This window comes from Botryllus schlosseri, chromosome 2, assembly GCF_051294905.1.
Source record: "Botryllus schlosseri isolate E-star chromosome 2, Bs_hap1, whole genome shotgun sequence".
Classification (NCBI taxonomy): Eukaryota; Metazoa; Chordata; class Ascidiacea; order Stolidobranchia; family Styelidae; genus Botryllus; species Botryllus schlosseri.
The window spans coordinates 231,510-240,268 of record NC_137237.1 but is presented as its reverse complement, the minus strand read 5'-3'; the positions used below and the strand labels follow the sequence as shown (position 1 = coordinate 240,268).

The 8,759-nt window shown below is 37.9% G+C and overlaps 1 protein-coding gene and 2 non-coding genes across 3 annotated transcripts in view; all 3 read right to left on the bottom strand.

Moving 5' to 3' along the window:
- Positions 1–8,759, bottom strand: part of LOC145432702 (heat shock cognate 71 kDa protein) — a 205,649-nt gene that overhangs the window by 122,172 nt on the left and 74,718 nt on the right. The window lies entirely within an intron of this gene.
- On the bottom strand, positions 36–117 carry Trnas-aga (transfer RNA serine (anticodon AGA)). The gene has a single exon. It is a non-coding gene; the product is annotated as a tRNA-Ser (tRNA).
- Trnat-ugu (transfer RNA threonine (anticodon UGU)) lies at positions 120–192 on the bottom strand. Its single transcript has one exon. It is a non-coding gene; the product is annotated as a tRNA-Thr (tRNA).

The window sequence follows — 8,759 nt, the reverse complement described above, 5'->3', positions numbered from 1 at the left end:
TGCAAATATAATCTAATTGAATTCGAATAAAAACCCGTTGTCGGCAGGATTCGAACCTGCGCGGGCAGAGCCCAACAGATTTCTAGTCTGTCGCCTTAACCACTCGGCCACGACAACTAAGCCACCAGTGAGGATCGAACTCACGACCCCTGGTTTACAAGACCAGTGCTCTAACCACTGAGCTATGGCGGCAGCTACAAGCGATCCGGCATTATTGTGATAAAACTGAGAGAGTATTCGCGAAACGTTCTTACCAGACTTGAATAAGCTGCTGTATTTTCAAAACTAGAGACTTCAAATATCCGAATCTAACTAACTAAAACACAACTAACTAATAACTGTGAATATGAATTACTGAATTGCAAATGAGCTGTGAGATATTTGAGTTAGAATTGGCATTTCAAAAGGCAGTGTTGGAATCAAGTCACTACCTTCGAGTCACGAGTCATTTCGAGTCAAGTCAAGTCAAGTCACGAGTCAAGTCAATAAGTTACCTTTTCGAAGTATGAGCCATGATTACGGCATTGCATTTTGCTAGCCGTTTGAAATACAGATTGAGTGGTGATTGATTTTGAGCCGATGAACGAATATAAAGTTAAATATGCACGCTAAAAGGCGCTGTATCGCTCACATATACTTAGAACTGTTAAACTACCAGAGGTGGTCAAAGTAGTCAAGAAATCTACTTAAGTAGAAGTAGAAGTGGTGACGAAAAAATCTACTCAAGTACGAGTAGAAGTACTTCTTCCATAAGCAACCTAAAACCACTTGAAGTAGAAGTAGAATTTACTGACTTAAAAAGTACTCAAGTAAGTAAGTAGTTATGAAAACGATCCTAATTCGTTCACATGGATTGCAAAAAGGTGCAACTTGAGCTATGCGATAGGTGACGAGCTTGATTAATATTGATGCATACCAACAGGTATCCAATTTTCGATAGCATAAGTTTTGTCCACATCATGGGATGAAAGTGATAGTATTGATATGGAAATGTGATGCCTATCCTCTGTTTTCTCGAACAGCACGTTTTAGAAAATAGCATGGTTATGACGCCATTCCCCATATTACAAGGCCCGTAGTTTAGTCGAAGAGCAATACGGAGAAGTTGTATAGAATACGCTGTAAACACTTTGCGCGATTAGTAAACGTAAATAAAAAATATGGTGGACCGTAAAAATGCCATATTGTCCTGCTTTCTTTCCAGAAATTAAAGGCATTATTACACTTGCTTTTTTACTTCAACATGTATGTTATCCGCACAAAAGAACTGATAATAATTATAACTCAAAGTGTATGATACTGGGAATTGAAAGTAAAATATAAATACTACTTCTGAAAGCAGAACATGTATTTCATGTTTTTAGTCCAGAAAGTTTCAAAGGTAGTATGCTAAATAACTCTGAAACTAAAAAAATATCAGAATCCACTTTTCCAGATTTTGACACGCCATTGGACATGCTAGATTACGATATGACAAGTAAATGCTAGATTGCGAAACATCAGTTTCAAACGTTATGATGAGCCATATATACTGCTGTGATGAATCATTTGATATGGACGAAGGGCGACAATGTGGTGTGAACGGAACAACGCCAACCCTCTACCTAAATTATATTCACCGATACTTTCGTGAAATCATACTGGCTACTCCGTATCCAGCAATGCGCGCGAGGCGCGACGAAAATTCTGGGCTTTATAAACTTTTATGAAAATTATATGTTAATACTCCGTGAAAACGGCCCCGAAATTCCTCAGGCTATCTTCCTGATTGGCAGATTGAACTACTTCTACTTGACAAAATGAAAATAGCGAAAAGTAAGTAAGTATATCACAAAATATTACGAAATAGAAGTACAAGTAGCGAAAATCAGATCTACTTGAGTAAGTACCAGAAGTAGAGGAAAACTACTTGAGTACTTCGAAAAAGTAGAAGTACTTCGTTACTGACCACCTCTGTAAACTACGCAAGTAATTGTATAGCCTCAGTTTACCAGCCAAAATAGTGAATAGAGACTAGAGAAACGAATTGATGCGATGCAATACATTATACCCTACCCACTTACATATTGATATGATACAAGTCGAGCCTGCGCCACTGGTTAATGACTATACAAACTATATTCGAATACAATTTCAATAAAGCAAGAGATTTGGTCAAGGTATAAGAACAGAGAACAGAAATAGATATTATGCTTTTAAATTACTTAACTACTAGTTTACGACAACGTAAGCTGTAAGCTTTGATCGCTTCGTTTGTGGTCAATTTATTTGTGAGAGAACCAGCGTTTTGCGAACAATCCGAACATATGCAAGATACAGCGAATTTCATCGACACCGATTAGGCCCTACTTGATGACTTGAAATTGACTCGTGAATTTTGCTTCGAGTCATGAGTCAAAGTCATACGAAAAAGGTGACTCGAGTCATCCCAACACTGTAAAAAAAACGGGGTTTCAAATGTGAAATCGGATGTTTCGACCCCCATCTCGCAGTCTATTGTTTCACTGCGATGTCATTGTACGTAACAAATGAGAATTTAACATTGCTTGGCGATGTTGAGGGTATCCTGGTGATCTGGCATTAATAATATTTAGATTTTGGGAATAAGCGCGACAATAGCTCGTAGTAGTCGAATGCTATTTTAAATTATGAGCTGTTCATGATGAATTACGCTACCACAGGTGCGAGGCTTTTGAACTATAAATTTGCAAATTCCGTAATTTTGGGTGTGCAAATGTTTAACATTTAGTCATTCGTGAGTATCGATAAAAAATAACCAAAACAAATTTCTTTCACTCGCTGAGGGTTGGGACTTCGGGAACAAATTTGAAATCCCGGGATCGGGATTTCCAGGGATTTTCGCTCCACAATCCCGGGATTTCCCGGGATTAGAAAAGTAGTAAAATAGACATACAAGTTACACAAATAACATTTAGTCCTTGTGATATTGAATTGACGCAAAACATAAGAGCATCAATAGTATCATCATTTAGATCAGGGGTCCCAAACTTCAATTTTATCGCGGGCCAATTTCGTAGTTTTTGATGACGCGGCGGGCAGCAGCATCAAATATTGGTATAATATGTGTTTCCCAGTACGCCTTTTTTGTCGGACCTTGCAGATTGGCATTCCACACACATTGTGAAAATGTAATACACTATTGTAATATTCACGGTTGCCACGAAAAAGTCATATTTTTCAATATTTTTTTAAACATATTGTTGTGCTTGGCATAATTTGGCGACATAAGGAGTTATATAGACAGTTAGAAACCATGCGAGACGACAAATGCATCGTGTCATCGTAAAAGCTGTCGCATTATAATTTAGAAGCTAGTGGACGTTTGATGTGTGACAGCGATTCAGGTTTTTGGAGTGGTTTCAGAATGAAATTTCAAGTTCTCAAATTCGAAATCTGAAATTTTCGAGTTTAATATTGTCGAATGCTTGAAAAGTCAAAACGCCGACGTGGGTCGCAAAAACAGTTCTTGCGGGCCGCGTGTTTGAGGCCACTGTTCTAGACAATCAGCCGAGTTTGGGACACTGCTTTATTACCAAATTAAGAGATATGGCCTTGGTAGATGCTGTTCACAAATCCCGGGATCGGGATTGCTTCAAATCCCGGGATCCCGGGATCGGGATTTCCCGGGGTCCCAACGCTAGGCCTAGTTTTAGCTAAAAAACAAAAACTGTGAAGTAGAAGTTGTCTAAACTCAAAATCACTTGAGGAGACAGTCCAAGTAGGCAACACCTACTCGAGTATTTCTACTTTTTTGAAGTACTCAAAAGTATTTCCTTATTTACCGTACTTACTCCAGTAAATCTAATTTTACGCTACTCCTAATCCACGGTTTCGCCAATTACAAGGTTCCAACGCACAAGTCATGCATGCAGCATTCCTTTGTGTAGCTTACTTTTATATTATCCTTTATTTTATTCAGTGTGCATGCCTCTTATTTACGTGTAAGGTACGTCCTCCTTTAGGAGGATTTGTCCTCCTTTTTTGGGTTTTTTAAAATGTCTTTAAATTTGTCCTCCTTTCCCGATTCCAAAATATGGTAACCCTATTTACATGCTGTAGGCCAGAGGTCTCAAACACGCGGCCCGCGAGAGCATTTTGTGCGGCCCGCGGCGGCATTTTGGAATTTTAAGTATTCAACAATATATTGAAGTGCCATATATCTTTTTTAGATATAAGAACTGAAAGTTCACCCTCAAACTATTATAAAAATTACTGAAATCTCAACAGACTTCACTTTCACTTTTAAAAGCTACCTTGCGGTAAATGATCAACTATTACGACACATTTCTAGATCATGATGATAAAACATGACCCGTTGATGATTCGTGAGTAGTAGGTATGATCGGTCGCGAACTAACATGGGCTCTTATGGGCCCGCTCGCATGTCGCCGCGAAACTCGTGTTGGCATATCGCGCTTTTAGACCCCCCCCTTCCGCTGGCACATCGCCATTGGTTCTTATGGGTGCGTTCGCATGTCGCACTTTCAGGTATAGTCATCTCTCGCACATCGCATGGAAAACTCGTGTTGGCACATCGCACTTTTAGGTATAGGCATCTCTCGCACATCGCATGGAAACTCGTGGTCGCATTCGCCATGTGTTCTTATGGATGCGTCGACATATCGCCCTTTCGGGTATAGGCAACTGTCGCACGGTGTTGAATATGTATCAAGTAAATAGTCATGTGAATGAACCTTTGTTAATGTGTATATCGTAAATTATTATATATGATATAGTTTAGTCGTGACAAATGACCGATCGTGTTCTAAGTCTTTCCTCGCTATTGATTCCTACGTAACCTGAATAGTACTTTCCGATCGGATTATTCGCACCTTGTATACCGCTGTTTCGCACCTACAGAATAGTCTGCTGTTCACAGTCGTGACTTCACCGCGATAGCGCAATTTTCGAATCAGTCGCATGGTAATGTTTTGCTATTTAGTTTACCACAGAGCCGGTGTAGACGACGACGATTCGAATACCAACAATAGCCGCGTTCACATACTAACACTCCAAAAAGGTGTGAAATATTTCCTACGACCACTCACAAGATAGCACATCAGAATAGTCATCTCTCGTGGTTTGATGTTACAAAGATAGGGATCACGCACAAGTAATATTTTGGTAATAAGTTTGTCACATAACCGGCGCTTCCAATACCAACAATAGCCGCGTTCACATATTAACACTCCAAATAGGTGTGAAATAGTTTGCAAACCAGGCGATCGCTGACAAGATAATGTCTCAGACATACGCGACTTGATGTTACAGGCATATCGATCGCTCACGCGGTGAAATTTTCGTAAGCAGTTTGTCACAGAACTCGTAAAGATTTAATAAGTAACGAATAACAGACCGCCAGTGTCGGTAACTTGAATAGCGACAAATTGTCACTTATTTCTACTCTAACCCTAATCCTTTGTGAAGTGTACGCTTATTCAAAAAGGTGCGAAATAATTCTAAAATCCTACGATCGCTCACAAGATAACACCTATAAGACATAACCATCTCTCGTGACTTGTGGTTACATACATTGCAATCGCTACAATGTAATATGTTGGTAGTTTGGTGCAGAACTGGATTTCACGAGTCTGATATAATATGAATATTACCTATTAAGTAATAAGCACCGAATAACAGAACCGTCGCAGACGGTGACTTGAATATCCAAGATTTGATACTTTCCGCGATCGCTATATGTTTCACGTTCACTTTAGTTGTATGACAAGAATCATGCGAATATTCAAGCAATGTATCAATTTGACAACTTGAAATGAAACTTACTACACAGCTCAAGTTGATTCGTATCTGAATGTGTTAATCCGGTACAATTCTAATTAATTTGAGAAATCTTTTTAACGTGATCTTTTGATTCGATCGTAACCTGAATATTACTGACGCCGACTTTCAGTCACATTGAATTATTCACACATTCGCGCCGCTGTTTTCACGCCTATAGAATCAATACCAACTATAACTCTACAAGAATCAAGAATCACAAGTATGTGCATTATACAGTTATTGTCGTTGTCAACTTCAAATCAAACTCTTAATACAAACACGCATCTTATCACTTGTCAACTCTATCATGAAAATCCTCGAACCTGTATTATTAAGAATGTTATAGTACGGCGTCGGAATCCACTCGCGAGATGTACTAAAGGTAAATTGAGATCACCCAAAATGAAATATTTGGACTTTGACATAGTCTGAATTGCAATAGATTGACAAACATGACTACCAACTTTCAACCCATACATATTTAGAGATTATGCGCATGTTGATTTGAAACAAGTAATGACCATACAACTCTATTCACGACTGAGTTTTCCGTTTGTCAAATAGAGTTTCAGTAAATAATTTCACTATACTATCATGATATTCAAATGTGTTACTACACACAATAGAATCAATCAATGAAATAGCACCTGTTGTAAATATTTCTTACTTGACAACCACTTGTACATACCGCGATCGAGTTGCGACACGATGAGTTAAATCGGAATATTTCCATCTATTTGTCGAAACCTTGTACAAGCTATCTGGTTATTTTTTCGTTGCAATTGAGTTAACGGAAATAGTATTACGTCTCGACATCTTACCATCTTACCATACTCCAAAAAGCCAACAAGGAAAAACCTAGTCAAGTAAATCGTTTGTAACTCACCCAATCAACTCAAACAGTATCAGTATGAAAACAGTCAAGCATACACGAGTCCATACAATCGCCACAATCTAAAATCCATAGCAAGTTCGGTTTTAGACATATACCGTCAACTCGTCTTTTTTGTTCAACTGTAAAAGTCGTTACTATTCTGCGAGACAAAGAAATTACTATGCGGTATATTTTGTAAGATAAAAGTAATTACTTCTCGGCGCCGGCGACTTGAGATTAACATAATATGTTTGAGTATGCGAGATTTGAAAGTCTGCCCAACATGTTGAGAATTCATTTCTTACAATCGAACGCAGGTGTTATATTGAAAATTATCATGATGTAAACATAAGGATTGACACATTGATTTGACGTATGTAATAGTTGATCACGACTTGATTATTAAATTATTCGCGTTAATTAGACCCGCGTTGTGTTGAAAGTTATGACAGCAACAAACTTTTCGGAAACATTGTTATTAACATATTGATTTGTAAAACTATACTTGTCTGAAATGTTCTTGATTTGGAAGATATTCCGTGTTGGTACAAATCACTCTGCGTATTGCGGATATCAGCAAATATTTTACAAATGTAATTGTTTCCAGTACCCAAGACTAAAGATGAAACAACAATTTAGTTTGCTGATAAACAACCGGTACAATACTTTATCATCATAATCCGCGGTGAGAATTGAAACACTTTCGCGCATTACACGATGTCAAGATATCACACTAGGTGAATTGGCATACCGCCGCTTGAATAATACCTAATCCGTTCGCACCATTTCACATACTTTGATCATTACCAAAGTAAATTGTGATATGTTTGTTAGATGCATCCAATTCAGTTAGAAATGTCTGGTGCACAACAATCGTAATATCAAAAAAGTACTTGCTACACTGTTATTTGCTAAACGTGTTTTGCATTGTTGTTCATTTGTAGTATTGATTGAAATTGTTCTTGAACCCTCAAATAATAATTCCTGACATGAAACCAAGCCGCTCAAAGTCGTTACCATCACGAAGATACAATGTGTACGATGTTTGTCAAATGAGTCCTACCTGGCCAACAGAAAACAATTTTCACTCACTCGAAATGAAACCAATGTGATGGTCTCCAAACGATATTTTGTTTGTGTCAAATACTTTGCAATGAACACATTTGCGTGGTTGAGCTTTACATCATCAAGCTGTTATTTGTAAATCAAGATTTCGGTAAACTTGTAAATGTATCGTTTAACTAACCGACATTTAGTGATTGGGGAACATACCAGACGATACACACCCATCTCCGAAATACTGCATTGATCTTAATTTCCATCATCGTGATAATCGAAGTACATTTCTTTCGAATTCGTAACAACCGACTATGACATGATAAATTTTTGACAAGTTATGCTTGGAAGATTGGTTGCATATCGCGAAAAAATAATATACCACTCATATTGATACTGTTACTCCATTGATCGATATTTTCAAACGAGTAAAATTCATTACTTGAGTGTCCCCGCTTAATGTAAATGAAAACTCAGCCGTCTTTTAACATCACAAAGACATTGATAAAAAGTAGGCAATCAAACACAACACTTTGTACGACACTAATTATTGTTCCACACATCTCATTTCATACTAAATGTATACGAAAGATATTCATGACACATGAAAATATTCCCATGCTACAAACCTGTACAATGATCGGTGGTGCTTTCAAACTGTTTCGATATCACAAGAACTTTATTGTCTGAATGGGTGTTCATGTATCTTAATAATCAAATAGTTCAACACAGAACTAGTACGAACAGAAACATCAGAGTTGTTTACACAAAAGTTTGTATGTGCACAGTATGCGAATACCATGTGTAAGTCCAGCACAATTGCGGTATCCATCCGAGTTTAGTTAACGCAAATTTATTACAACGAGCCACGTAAACTTTCGTGAAAGAAAAGCATAGTCACTTCCAGAGGGTTATGTCAACGCCATAGCAGTAAATCAGCTACTCCAACAAGAAAGTACATATGTTTTCTAGTCACGGTCCTTACATCTTTCACATAGATCAATCTACTTTGCTAACGAAAAGTGCT